Consider the following 13,981-nt stretch of genomic DNA (forward strand, 5'->3'; position numbering starts at 1 on the left):
TAAACTTTGTTGGTTCTTTCTTATTAGAAAAGCAGTATATGTTTAGAGAAGGAAATTAAAGACACACAAAAAAGAAGAACATTTGAAATGCTCATGGATCTTACTACCCAGAGAACCACTTTAAAAACCCTTAAATATATTTCCAGGTCATCTTCTAAGAATATATCCATATATTACCAAAATGTGATCATTCTGTGCATACTTTGTTTTTTTTAATAATAGGATTTTATCACTTAACAATATATGATGAACATCTTTTCATTATCAATATTTATCTATACCATCTATAGTAGCTGAACAGTATTTCACTATTTGTAACATAATATATTTAACTAATCGGTTATTGTTGTACATGTAAGCAATTTCCTATTTACCCTATTATGAGCAATGGTGTGATTAACACCTTTGTGGCCAAAACCTTTGCACGTATCTTTAATTATTTCCTTAGCATAAATTCCTAGAAATAAACCTTCTGTGACAAAACAGTGAACACATTTTAAAAGGTTTTTTAAAAATACATATTGCCTCCACAAATTGAGTCAATAATTTACTTGAGTTACATGCATATCAAGTGTTCTGATCAGTTCAGCACTTCATGAAGAGAAACCATATAGGCTTGGGTTGGTGAAGTGTAATGTGCTATTATCTATAATTCTGATGAGTGTTAACTGCAAACACCTTAATCAATTAGATAATTGTTTTTACTAGAAGCTCTCTCTTTATATACCTCCAGTCATGGCTGACTTATACACTCCATTTTGACTCTTTCTTTGGAATTTGATGCTTTTTTTCCCCTCCTGTGTAAGTACTCTTTTTACACACTTACCAATATTCTTAAAGAAATTCTAGATGTTTAGTCCCTGGCAACATTCTTGTGGTGCACTGATTACATGCATCAGCTAGAAAATCTATCATCCAAGTTATGCTCCCAATTAGATGGCAGAACCAGTTTGCAGTTTGACATTTTAAGGAAATGATAAAAATAATACCTGAAGTTCAGGCAAAATTGACAAGTACCTACAAGACTAAAGAGAGGAAGTAGAATGTGTTGTCAGACTGCACACTGTACTTTAAATTTTTTATTTATTCACTTTTATTCTACCTGGTTCCAAAAAGGACTTAAAGCAGCTTTTCTTTTTAAAAGTATCTTCTAAATTGGACATTTTCACATCACTGAGGCTGCCAACTTCTTTCCTAACATAAGGATATTCTTCTACCATGACTGCTTGCTATATTTGAAAACTGAATGGCAAGGATATTGTTCTTATACAGAAAAGAGGAAAAAATAACTCATTATGATCATGACTCCTGCCTGGAAGACCCTCCAAACAGCATGCCCTAGGTATGAAATGCAAGTCTCATAAGAAACCAGGAAGAACTACATTTCTAGGATGTATGAGAGCTCCAACAAATCACAAAAATTCAGGCCTTTGGGTATTCACTTCTCCCAAGGGACTGTAAATACACAGATCTCCAGCATCTTGACTTGTGAGAACACTATGAGACCCAAAAACACACAGTGGGGCCTGAGAGCAGGGAAAGCCAGGCCAGGCATCACAGGGAGGAGGGGAGCTTCCATCTCCCCTGGACCAGCTGCAGGAAACACCCGTCTCCTGCTCGGCTTGTCCTTCTGAGTCTCCTCTTTCTGCTTCTTCCCAAGTCCTCCTTCTCTTCCAGCACCACCCATCAGACCTCTCGGGGGTCTGGCTCTGGTGTCCTGTCCCACATTTTGAAACATGGGGTTTTTCAGCCCGTGGTCTTTCTATTTTTTTTTTAATAAGGAAATGGAGATCCATTGTTTTTTTTTTTTTAATAAATTTATTTAGTTTATTTATTTATTTTTGGCTGTGTTGGGTCTTCATTGCTGCATCTGGGCTTTCTCTAGTTGTGGTGAGCGGGGGCTACTCTTTATTGCAGTGCGCGGGCTTCTCACTGCAGTGACTTCTCTTGTTGCAGAGTATGGCCTCTAGGCGCGCAGGCTTCAGTAGTAGTGGCATGCAGTCTCCGTAGTTGTGGCTCACAGGCTCTAGAGCGCAGGCTCAGTAGTTGTGGTGCACGGGCTTAGTTGCTCCGTGGCATGTGGGATCTTCCTGGACCAGGGCTCAAACCCGTGTCCCCTGCATTAGCAGGCAGATTCTTAACCACTGCGCCACCAGGGAAGTCCCAGCCCATGGTCTTTCTAAATCCTCATCTTTAGACTCGATTTCCACCTCTCTTCCATTGGCCTAAATCTTGCCTGATACCTCCTATTTCAGGGCTGCGTGCTGAAAAGCATGGTCCCAGACCCCATGCTATACACTGAAGGACCCTTCATGACAAGTACTCGGTATGTAGTAAACAGAAGACTTGGAAGAAAATTAATTTTGCGTGATTTAGAAAAAAAGGGAGGGGTGTTAAGTGCTACATCAATGTTAAAGGGGTTAAAGGGAACGAATGTCATTGAACTTACTTGGCATGTTAAAACGGTTACGCTGAGTTTTGCCTATGCTCTAAATACTCCCAGATGCTACCATTTAGGAATAAAAGGATCATTTTCATTGTGAAACCTGGGGTTTTCTGAAATTTCAAAAAAACCCTCAAAACAAACACGCAGTGTTTCATCTGAACCAGCAGTATATCCAAGGAGCAAGGGCCAGATTCAACAATAAGACCCACCTAATAGAAAATATCTTATCGACAGCCCAAAATTAACCCTGATGTTTTAGCATTTCACAATCTACACTGGGCCCTTTCAAATAATCATTTCATTTGATCCTCCCCACAATTTAGTAAGGTAGGTGTAACTAGTACCACCGCAGAGATGACGAATCAGGCTCCCAGGGGTTACATGATGCACTCAAGGCATTTAGGCAGCTAGTTCAGTAGTTGAGAACGTGGGCACTGAGGCAGACCCCCGAGGTTCAAGTCCAGGCCCTGCCCATGCTAACTGTGTGAACTTGGGCAACTAACTTGTTTTCACTATGCCTCAGTGTCTACATCCTAAAACACAGACAAATAACAATACTACCCACCTCACAAGGCCGCTGTGAGGATTAGTTGAAATAGTACATTAACGCGGTTACAGAATTAGTCAGTCAGTCTGCGGGTGCCTGCCACACAGTCAGCACTTAAGAAATGTTCACAAGACTCAATTCCCAGAGCCAAGTGTTTTAAGGCCAGATGAGGAATCCTTATCTTTACATTGCTTCTATGATTCATAATTCTATCAGTAGAGAAATTAGCAATTTCTCACCAAAGGAAAAGACATGCTAAAAGGAAACCTTGAACTGGATACAATGACTCAAAAAGGAAGAAAAGGGCAAAAGTTCAAGTGTGTCTTCTTAAAAGAACCCCATTTATTTTTGTTTCCGGAAACACACTGCGTACCATTTAAGTATTTTCAGTCATTTTGGAGCACAATGAAAGGTCAGGCTAAATGGAAGTAATATTTGTATAGCCCATGGTGACTGTCGGGGTGTCTGTTTCCCATGGCCTGGTCCTGGGTGCACTTCGAGAGCCGCGGAGAAAGGGGCTGTGCCCCCCCCGCCAGCCCTCCCCCACCCCTGCGCCCACGCCACACGAGCTCTCGGGCAAGAGAGGAGAACAAAGATGCAGCTGGCAACGCTGGAGTGCTGGAGAAAAGAGCAATTTCACCCAGGGAAGAGGCCAGTGGGAAATGGGCAGAGGAATACTACCAGGACACATTTTCTTGTTTCTAGTTTCTTGCAGCCATGGGGGCAAAAAAGAAGGCTGAAGCGCAGAGAAGGTGGTGTTGGGAGGACAGAGAGGAACAGAGAGACCGACCAAGACACGGGGATGGCAGAAAGAAAACGCAGGTGGCTGGAATAACTACCAAAAAAGGACCAGCCTGCAGAAGATACCAAAGCAGCAGAGTGTCATGGCAGAGAAGTTCTGGAAAAGTAGGCACGTCAGAGGCCCATAAAGGGGGCCATATAAGGCCAGGAATGAGTGATTCTCAGTCCTATTCCAGTGCCCAGGAGGGACTGGGAGATGACCACGGTGGGGCTCTTAGCCGTCATCTATAGATTGCAGTTGTGATGCAGGTTGAGGTTCCTTCCTAGAAATCACACCACCTTCTAAAGCATCATATGAAGCGTGCTTCTCCTGGCACAAGTGTGGTCTGGAGGGTTCAAAAGTCAAGTACAATGTGAAGGAACCCAATTAAGGAACTCAGGGAGTCTCTGACACAAGGGTTACATGCGAAAAAGGAAATCTCACTTGAAACAGGAACATATTCAGCATGAAAACACAAACTTATGGACTGTCATTCAGCCCAGAAGTTCTGCATGTCACAAATGTAAAAATAATGATTACATTTGTATAGCACTTTAAAGTTTACAAAGAATTTTTATAAAAGTCTGTCCCACATGGATGCTTTTCATGCCCCAACATGACATGTTCTTCACATTATTATGAGTCCCTAAGAACTGGCTTTATGCTACTGCAAATACTTTTTTTAATCTATAAATACTACTCATAGAATTTTATCTAAAGTACTATACATAATAGGCAAACAGTGGGTTCTAGGTACTGAATCTATTCTAAAATATCTACTACTTTCCCAGAATGACTAATTAAATATAATTTACATTACCTGAACTAGGTGTAAATATTGCAGTACTCTGCACAGACCATTAAGCATATTTCATTAAGAGAAGTTTCTATATTTCCAAACTCTCAGATATTCTAAAGGGGTACTATAGGTGAAAGACCCCTCAAGGGTCTTTAAAAACAGCTCTTGATAGCATAAACAGGAAGCCTGCTATAAGGTAATAAAGAATGATGGAATAAAAATGATCGTGGCCTATTTCCACAAAGAAGCATGGAAAAAAGAAAACAAGCTAATATTACTCCCAGCTTGCTGAGTTAAAATGAACTGTTTTGTCATTAGGCAAGTGTCTTATTTACTCCTTGCCCTATATACAATAATAACGTGTTGTTGAGAGTCAAGAGTTCACATTAGCATTTTTTAATTTAGGAAAAAGGGGAAATTGTAAACCCTAAAGAATCGTTTTCCGGTTGACACAGTTGAGCATGCCTGGAGGGTGATGTGTACTTTGTACCCAAATCTATATTAAATGTTCTATCCTTGAGGGACTTCCCTGGTGGCGCAGTGGTTAAGACTCCGCATGCCAACGCAGGGGACACGGGTTTGAGCCCTGGTCGGGGAAGATCCCACATGCTGTGGAGCAACTAAGCCTGTGCGCCACAACTACTGAGCCTACGCTCTAGAGCCCGCAAGCCACAACTACTGAGCCCACAGGCCACGAGTATTGAAGCCCGTGTGCCTAGAGCCGCTCCGCAACAAGAGAAGCCACCACACAGAAGAGTAGCCCCTGCTCGCCGCAGCTAGAGAAAGCCCGCGCGCAGCAATGAAGACCCAACACAGCCAAAAAAAAAAAAGTCCTGTCCTTGAGATACAAAGATAACATTTCTGACCCACAGTCAGCAGAGCATTCATTTTGAGGTTCTTTCTCTCAGCTCTGATGATAAATTTGTGCTGATTTACCCTCTTTCGGTCATCTGGTTTCCTACATTACTGACAGCATACATTTGGGAGACAGCTGCCTGGCGTTGCGAGAGAAGTTGCAGCTTGGAGGAAGGAAGTGAAGCAGCGAGCTAACCCTTGGTCTTGGCACTGGGTGCTTGCCAACTGATGTATTAAAAGCAAAATTCTATAAAGTTGAAACTGATACTGTCAGTATGGTAAGAACTCTGCAAACCTATTTACATTAAGAAAAACTGTGATAAGCTAAAACTTTTCACGGGATATGCTAACTTCTGGAGTAAATTAAGCCTCCTGGAAGGTTGTATCAGTTCCTTTTATATTGCTGAGTATTCAGGTTGTTCCAAGTTTTGGTTTCTCCAAGCCCTTATTCTCCATCATACTGGAAGGTCCCAGTCTACTAAATTTGGATACTGATTCCTTAATCAGAAGTAATGTGGCCCAGAGTATATCTGGCCCAATATATAAATCACCAATATACAGATCACAGAAAGACCTACCTGAATATATTCCTTCATTCAACAAATACTAATGGAACATTTCTTATGTATCAAGCAGTAGTCACAGCACTGGGAATACTAGTGAACAGAACTTACAGTCAGCCGGTGGTCTACCATGGGGCTACCTGAATATATCATGCACCATTTTGCTAAATCTTTGAGCAGACCATAGAGAAAGAAGAAGAAAAGAGAACATCAGCTCGTTAGCAGAGAGCAAGCTTAGAGGACAAAGCCACATCTCTCCTACTTGTTTTTCTTTTTTTTTTTAAATGAACTTGCTAAATTCTGAACTCTTTTATTAAATTTTATTTATTTATTTATTTATTTGTTTATGGCTGTGTTGGGTCTTCGTTTGTGTGCCAGGGCTTTCTCTAGTTGTGGCGAGCGGGGGCCACTCTTCATCGCGGTGCGCGGGCCTCTCACCATCGCGGCCTCTCTTGTTGCAGAGCACAGGCTCCAGACGCGCAGGCTCAGTAACTGTGGCTCACGGGCCTAGTTGCTCCGCGGCATGTGGGATCCTCCCAGACCAGGGCTCGAACCCGTATCCCCTGCATTAGCAGGCAGATTCTCAACCACTGCGCCACCAGGGAAGCCCTCTCCTACTTGTTGATTTCCTCTCCCTAACTCTTTGTCGCTCTAGGTGAGCAACTGCACGCCTCTTAACTGGCTGCCAGAGCCCTCTTCAAGCTCTCTTTTCAGAAAGCTTTGCAGAAGTCTTATAAACAATTTTGCTATTCCAGAAAATGTTCATGCTCAAGGTACTCCTTTGAAAGAAAAAGAAAATTCCTTTGAGATTTTTGTCTCAGTAACTAGGAATGCAATTAGGCCTATGCTTGGCACTTCGTTAGTTCCCAGAGCCAAGAGATCTCAGGGTTAGGAGAACAAAGCTACCAAGATGCTTTAGCTATTGACTATGGCTGGCCCAAAATTCAAGAGTTAAAGCCTGAGAATGTTTTACCCCTTTACTTTAATTTCCCATTTAAGTAACTTCCAAATACCAAAGCTTAGAGGACCTAGAAGGCAAAATCCTTTCCACTACTTTATTGAAAAATTATGTATGCTGTGATTTATTGCTAATGCTGGTCTTTCAAAACATTAGTCAGGACACCTGGAAACCTTTGGACAACAGCTGCCAATACAAGTTTAACATTTCATGGGTCAGCACTTAAAATCTGACAAATAATAAATCATCCTTATAACCTAACCAGTGTGAGGCACTAGGTTGGCAATCTATTGAGAGTTGGTTTAAAAAGTATAAACCACAGATTACATTATAACTCAGCACTTGGGAAAATGGAGACTGGGTAAAATAATGATTGTTGTTACCACTTCTCTTTCTTTGGTGGTACTCTTTCTCTAAGAAAGAACTTTTCTTTTTACATAAAGATACTTCACTGTCTGTTAACAACATAAAATTTGGTTATCACATTATGTGTATGTGCTTTAAAAACAAAGAATTTCTGCACTCGTTATAGCTATATAGTGAATGTTCCAAAGGGGACGATACTCTATTTAGGACTTGCCAGGCCAATATTTGACAGCAATATTTAACTTGTTTTGGAAGATATGCATCGATTTTTCAGGGATATAAACATTTTCATCATTTCCATTATTAAAATATTATAAGTAATTGCTTGAGCCCTGGTAGAACAAATGCTATGTATCAAATACCCGCTGGTGTGAGGAACAGCTGGATACGTCTGTCTAGAAATGGCTGTGATATATTCAAATATACTTTAATAGGGTCACAAGAGAAAATTAAGGTCCTTTAGTGGTATGATGACTTGCCTGTGGTACACAGTCTCTGTGTACCTCTCTTACCTTCTTTCCACATTGGCATAAAATTTTAGGTCAAGTCAGGCTGTCAGTGAAGAGAGCATTGGCATTAGGAATCCTAAAATTCATTTAATGCCTTCTTTCTAACCAGAGGTAAAGCAATAGCTAAAGGTAGAAGTGGAGTCAAACCTTAGAGAAGCAGCCTGGGCAGAAGGACCCCTTAGGACCTACAGAGAATTTTCAACATCTAATGAAAAGTGATTTCAACTTCAGTGTTCACCTCAAGAAAACTATGAGAAGCCCAGACTCAGTTAGGTGCATTGACATTTACTGAAGAAAATGCTCATATATACCTCCGTATTTAAATTTCTTTGATTCCTTTTATTCAAACCCCTTAAAGAGAGTTGAGTCATTAGCAACTATAGAAACATTAATACCAGCGGTAGGCAGAAGCTCACAGGGATGCCTGATTTCCTGAGATGGCCCAGACATGCAGGGCTAGAGCTCCCAGGAAGCTTGTCTATCCTATGTGACCTTTTCCCCTCACCTGAGGCTGACTGGTCAAAAGGCGGTCATCAACCTAAGTTGGATAAATTAGGTTCCCTCTTCTTGGAGCCTCAGACTTTGAACTATGAACCCCAGCAGATAGACATCATCAGCGCTCCATCACACTGACAGCAATGCCTTAGAGAAGAGACCACAATGCCCTATGTCGAGTCTGCAAGGCCTTCCCTGGTGGTGGCCCTTCGTGCAGTTTGAAGGTTCTACCATCCCTTCAATGCTATAGATGCCCCAGGATCCTGCCAATAAAACAATTCAAAAATAATTCTGTTTTGGTTTAAGCTAGCCAGTCAGTTTCTGTAGCTTCCAATCAAAAGAGCCTTGTAGGTTAAGGACGTTAGTACTTTAATAAGAAGCTACGTTTTGTTAAAGGTGAAGTAGAAGGGACAGGACCTTAATTCCTTCTGTTTGTAGGAAACTCCATTTTACAGATGCTCTCCCATGTGATCACTGTCAGGGTCAGGGAAGGGTTGCTATTATCCCCTCAGGAGAGGGAAAAGGCAAGGACAGCTCAGAGAGGGTGCTGCCTCTGTGCTGTGGCCTGATTGCTGGCAAGTGGCAGAGCCAGGCTTAGAACCAGGTCTCCTGAATGCTGGTCAAGCACCCTTCCCACTGCACCTCGGTGTGTATGTATATATGTAATCATAAAGGAATCTTACAGGGAATATAAGCAAAACAGAAAAACAGAGCTATTCTGAGTATATACATCTTTTCATTTTTTCCTACCCAACTCCAAACCAAGGGCTTGGGGAAAGCCTTAACAAAGTAAAAAATATAAACTATTGCCTTATGATGATATTTGGCAATAAAAACATTAAGACAAAGAAGTGCCTCTTTTTGACACGGATAGTAAGTTTACCTTCTACACATTTTAACTATTAGCAGGGAGTAGCCTTTGAACTACAAGGCAGTGGTGTCCAAGGTATTTTCATCTTACATGTTTGAACAAAAAAAGTTTGGCTGTTTACGATTCATATATATGTATTATTGTACTAACTATATATAATCGTTTGTTATGATTCATATACATGTATTATTGTATACACATTATAAAACATAAAAAGATAGAAAAGAATGACAGAATTGATGTACTATTTTGCTAACCATGATGTCTCAAGTCAAATACACCCAGGACGAGATTCATGACTAATTAACCACAGTGGATATAAATCTGTACGTCTTCCAGATAATTTAGAATTTTGGTGGCCAGCTTCTTGCAAGATCGGATTAGATGAGCACTGTCATTACCTCATAACAGGGCTGACAGAGTTCATGTTAAACTTCGACATTTTCTTGTTGCTTGCAATATTAAAATTATCTTCAATTTATGGGAATTCTTTGTAGAATCTTTTTAAGACTGTGAGGGTTTGTTAAAACTAAAACATGGAATTTGTAAATACAGTTGACCAGGCATGATATATTCCACAAAATAACCAAAGCAGATGAGCCAGAGGGGAAGCCACTGTGAAGAGGAGGCCTCACCTCCCTCCCTCCAGGTGATACTCGACCATTTGACACGTGGACCCAGGAATGATGCCAGTGCCAATATAGTCACCATCTGTTATCATAATGTTTCATGATAATAAAATGAATGTAAATGAAAATTCTAATCAATGTCTTTCTCAACCAAATGAATCTTCTCAAGAGCTCCCTGTGGGTGCACATCCTATTTTGGAGGCCACTTTGCCAGGCAGTGAGGCAGTAGTTTACTTCTAGAGCCACTTATAATCACAGGAATCTCTTGGCCTAAAACTATGCAGGACAAGGATAAACCAACCTGGGTTGGAAAGAGTTTATTTTGCCTTTTTAAAAACTTTTAAAATTATGAACTCTAACCCACAACCAGAAAAGCACATGAAACATTAATGTTTGATGTATATACTGTGTATTACCCATGCAACTGCCAGCCCCTGTCAAAAACCAAACATTGCCAGCACTCGCAGGAGCCCCGCAACTCCTCTCTCTCCCCCAGCATGCCCCTTAGAGGGAACCACTATCCTGATTCTTTTAGTAATAAATTCCTGGCCACTTATGTCTGTAACCCTTAGCAACAGAGTTTAGTTTTGTCTGTTTCCACACTTTACATAAATGAAATAAGATTACTATGTATACTTTGTATCTTCTTTCTTTTAACATTATGTCTTAAGATGTATCCCTCTTCTTCTGTGTAGCACTAATTTATTCTTTTTTCATTGCTGTATAATATTCCACTCTATAGTTATAGAAATCATAATTCCTTATGATTACACCACAGTTCATTCATCCATTCTACTATTGATGGATATTCTGTGTTTCTAATTTGAGATGAATACAAATAATGCTGCTAAGAACAATTTACACATCTCTGGATATACACAAGTGTATATTTCTCTAGAATACACAGACAAGTGCACACCTGTGCATGCATGAGAGTGGAATTGCTGGATCGGACCTTAGTTTCTAAAAAAAAAAAAAAAACTTAAGAAAGGTAATTCTAGTGAATCACTTGGAAATCAATTTTAATATAAACTAACTCTTATGTAGCCATGAGGAAAGCTCATTAAATTACTAGATTTATCTTTCCCTAGACTTTCACTCCTGCACACTGACTAAATTTGAACCAAGACATTAAATGCATTTAACTCTATTAAAAAATAGTGTGGAAATTTCCAGTGAATTTACTGAAGCCAATACCCCCAAATCTCCTCTTCCCGCCACATATATATTTTTTACATACTGTAATTGCATTTTTCCTTTTAATGAGGGCCAATATTGTGTCTACTGAGAGAACAAAATGCTCATTCAAATTTTAAAGCAATTTTGCACCAAAAGGTTTCAAGTTAGCACTCATATTGATCAAGCATGGAAAGCCAAAAATGTTAATCCTGAGCTAAACTGAGGAGTACAAATACAAACAATAGAGATTAATTCCAACCTCAGAGTCTCCAATGTTTCACTACCATCATGAGTGATCTCCAAATGGACTACATAAATGGGACATACTTAGATGATAACATTGTGGCACCAGCAAATCTGCTCCTCAGTCTCCCACTGTCTTATTGACAAAAAACATAACAACTAGCATCTATTATAATGCCAGGCACTGTCTGCATATTAGTTCTTACATGCAATGCCTTTTTAATCCTTAAAACAACCCTATGAGATAGGTACTATTATCCTTCCCATTTTACAAAAGGAAACTGAAGCCCAGAGAGGGAAAGTAACTTGACCCAGGTTCCATGGCTGTAAGTAGTTTAGTTGGGAATCAAACCGGTTCCTGGTGCCTCAGTTCACACTCTACTGCCTGGCAACATGTTAGTTTTGTTGTTGCCGTTGTTATAATTTTGATAACAAGAAGAATAGTTCTTTAAGACCAGGGCAAATGTGTGAACCAAAGGGGGAAAAAAATCTACGTACGTTTGTTTTTATTGGAAAATTTTGTGGAAATGATTGTAACCAAGCAACTCTAATTCTGGGAGAACAAATTAAGAAATGAATTAAGGGATTCGATGGATACCCAAATTAGTCATTAGAGCTTGAAGATCTGGAGTTCTGGTCTAAATCCAGCTTTGGCACTTGCATCCAAAATAAACATGACCAGATAAGTACCACAGCTCACAATTAAAATGGATTTATATGGCTTATGCGTCCACATGGGAGAGGTCTCTTCCTAATTGAATTCGGACACCTCTTCAGTTACTGTGGGTTTCATTTGCCATCTCCCTGTTCTTTTGTGACTGCCGGCAATAGGATTATGCTGAGGGAGAAATCATTTCAATCAGTGATGTCTGCAGAATGAGCATAAAAAGATAAAAGTAAAGCCTTTGAACTATAATTAGAAAATTCCTTAAGTGTGCTCATGTGACATGTGTTTGAGACTACGACTGACTGGCAAGATGAGTTACAGAATGGACGTCCAATGTCACTGTTCTGGGATAAGCAGCCAGTAAAACTGGTGTTCCAGCATGAGACAACCGTAATCTTTCGCAGGCCAAAACATTCCTGCTTTCTACCTCTAATATAATTAGTGACAGACAGCTGGAGGCATCTCATTCTCCTGACAAAAATATGATCAGAATTGTTTTCAGTTGGTACATCTTTCCATCAAGCTGTTTGTTGCCTTCCAGCAGAATAATCAGAGTTTCTGATTATCTGGTACGTTCCAAGAAAACAGGAATTGATTGTGCCCTTGCTTGTCTGATGGGGAGAAGGCTGCCAGAATTTACATAGTAACTCTTCAGTTGCCTAATGGAAAGAAAAACTAAGCTGTGTGTGTGTGTGTGTGTGTGAAGGAAAAACTAAGGGGTGTGTGTGTGTGTGAGAGAGAGAGAGAGAGAGACAGAGAGAGGAGGAATCCACCAGTAGTTGCCATAATAATTCTCTTTGAACAACAATAAAGAAAATGTTTTCGTGGTGATTCAGATTTCAGATATGAGGAAGTAAAGTATTCTATTGCATTCACGGAAAACAACCAACTCCCACCAACGTTAATGGCTCTTTTCAAAAAGTTACAGTCATCTTACTGCTGAAGTTTCAGGGTTATGTAAAAAGAATCAAGTTTAAACATTCATGGAAACATCCAGGTGCAATAAGACCTCATTATTTTGGACTACTTCAATTTGGAATTTACAATCATTTGACAGGATCTAGACCAGAGATGATCTTTTCACAGTGAAAAATGGCTTGCTAAGCAAATTACTTTAAACAAGCAAGGCTGCTGGGGAGAAAAAATAAAAATAAAAATATTTTTGTAAAGTATGAGGAACGAAAAAGAACAACATGCTTCCCCTCCAACAAATACTTGTGATGAACCCAGTCAAATACCAATAACTGATAAGAATAATAATTACCATTTAACTGAATGTCAATCTTACATAGTCCACTTTACATACATGAGCTAGAAATATCCCAACAACTCTGCAAGATGGGTATAATCATCCCCATACTAAAGGGAAGGAAACTGAGGCTCAGAGAGGCAGGTGACATGCAGAGACCGTACAATTACTAGGCAGCAGAAGCAAGATGCAAAGCCAGGCTGCCTGGCTCAAAAGTCTGTGTCCTTCCACTCCCACTCAACGCTGAGTGAGCACTGAAGACTGTGAGCCAGACTTCCAGATTCACTGGCCCAAGTTCTTCAACAGCAGCAAAAATGGTTATCACTTCAAGGAGGGAAAGCCAAGTAGTCTGGCCCCAGAGCCCACCACTCTTAACCATAATTCCTTTCTACAACACAACGATCTCTAGAAATAAAGGCTTTTTTCCCCTGGTACTTTGAGGTATTTCGCATGCATGAAACTACAGAAATCCATAGAAACGTTGATGTAGGTGATGTAGGTGGAGAAGGCACAGGTGGGTGGGGGAGGATTGCTTTCAGTCCTCTGCTCCTTGCCTCCATCCCCCATCCCTCATCCCCCATCCCCCACCCCATCATGAGCGACTTGTCTCTTCGGTCTGTACACCTATACAGGAGCACTCTGGTGCTACAATCCTGAAAGGCTGACAGACTGTGACAAGACCCGTGGGAGTCAGCTGCAGGTGCAGGGGGCAGCCAGCCATGTGGGCAGCAGGAGGACAGAGGACACAGAGAAGGGAGGGATCATCTCTACTTACCTGGGAATCCGCGGAGATATTCCTGACAGTGGTCAGGGTCTGGAGTGCT

General features: G+C 40.6%; 1 protein-coding gene across 5 annotated transcripts in view; it reads right to left on the reverse strand.

The window, feature by feature from the left end:
* The window catches only part of SPATS2L (spermatogenesis associated serine rich 2 like), a 166,970-nt gene that overhangs the window by 130,386 nt on the left and 22,603 nt on the right, over positions 1–13,981 (reverse strand). For all 5 annotated transcript variants that reach the window (XM_082397369.1, XM_082397373.1, XM_082397372.1 and 2 more), the window contains one exon: positions 13,933–13,981. The gene's annotated coding sequence lies outside the window, so the exon portion shown is untranslated. The remainder of the gene's footprint in view (positions 1–13,932) is intronic.

This window comes from Balaenoptera borealis, assembly GCF_965194805.1.
Source record: "Balaenoptera borealis genome assembly, chromosome: 6".
NCBI lineage: Eukaryota > Metazoa > Chordata > Mammalia > Artiodactyla > Balaenopteridae > Balaenoptera > Balaenoptera borealis.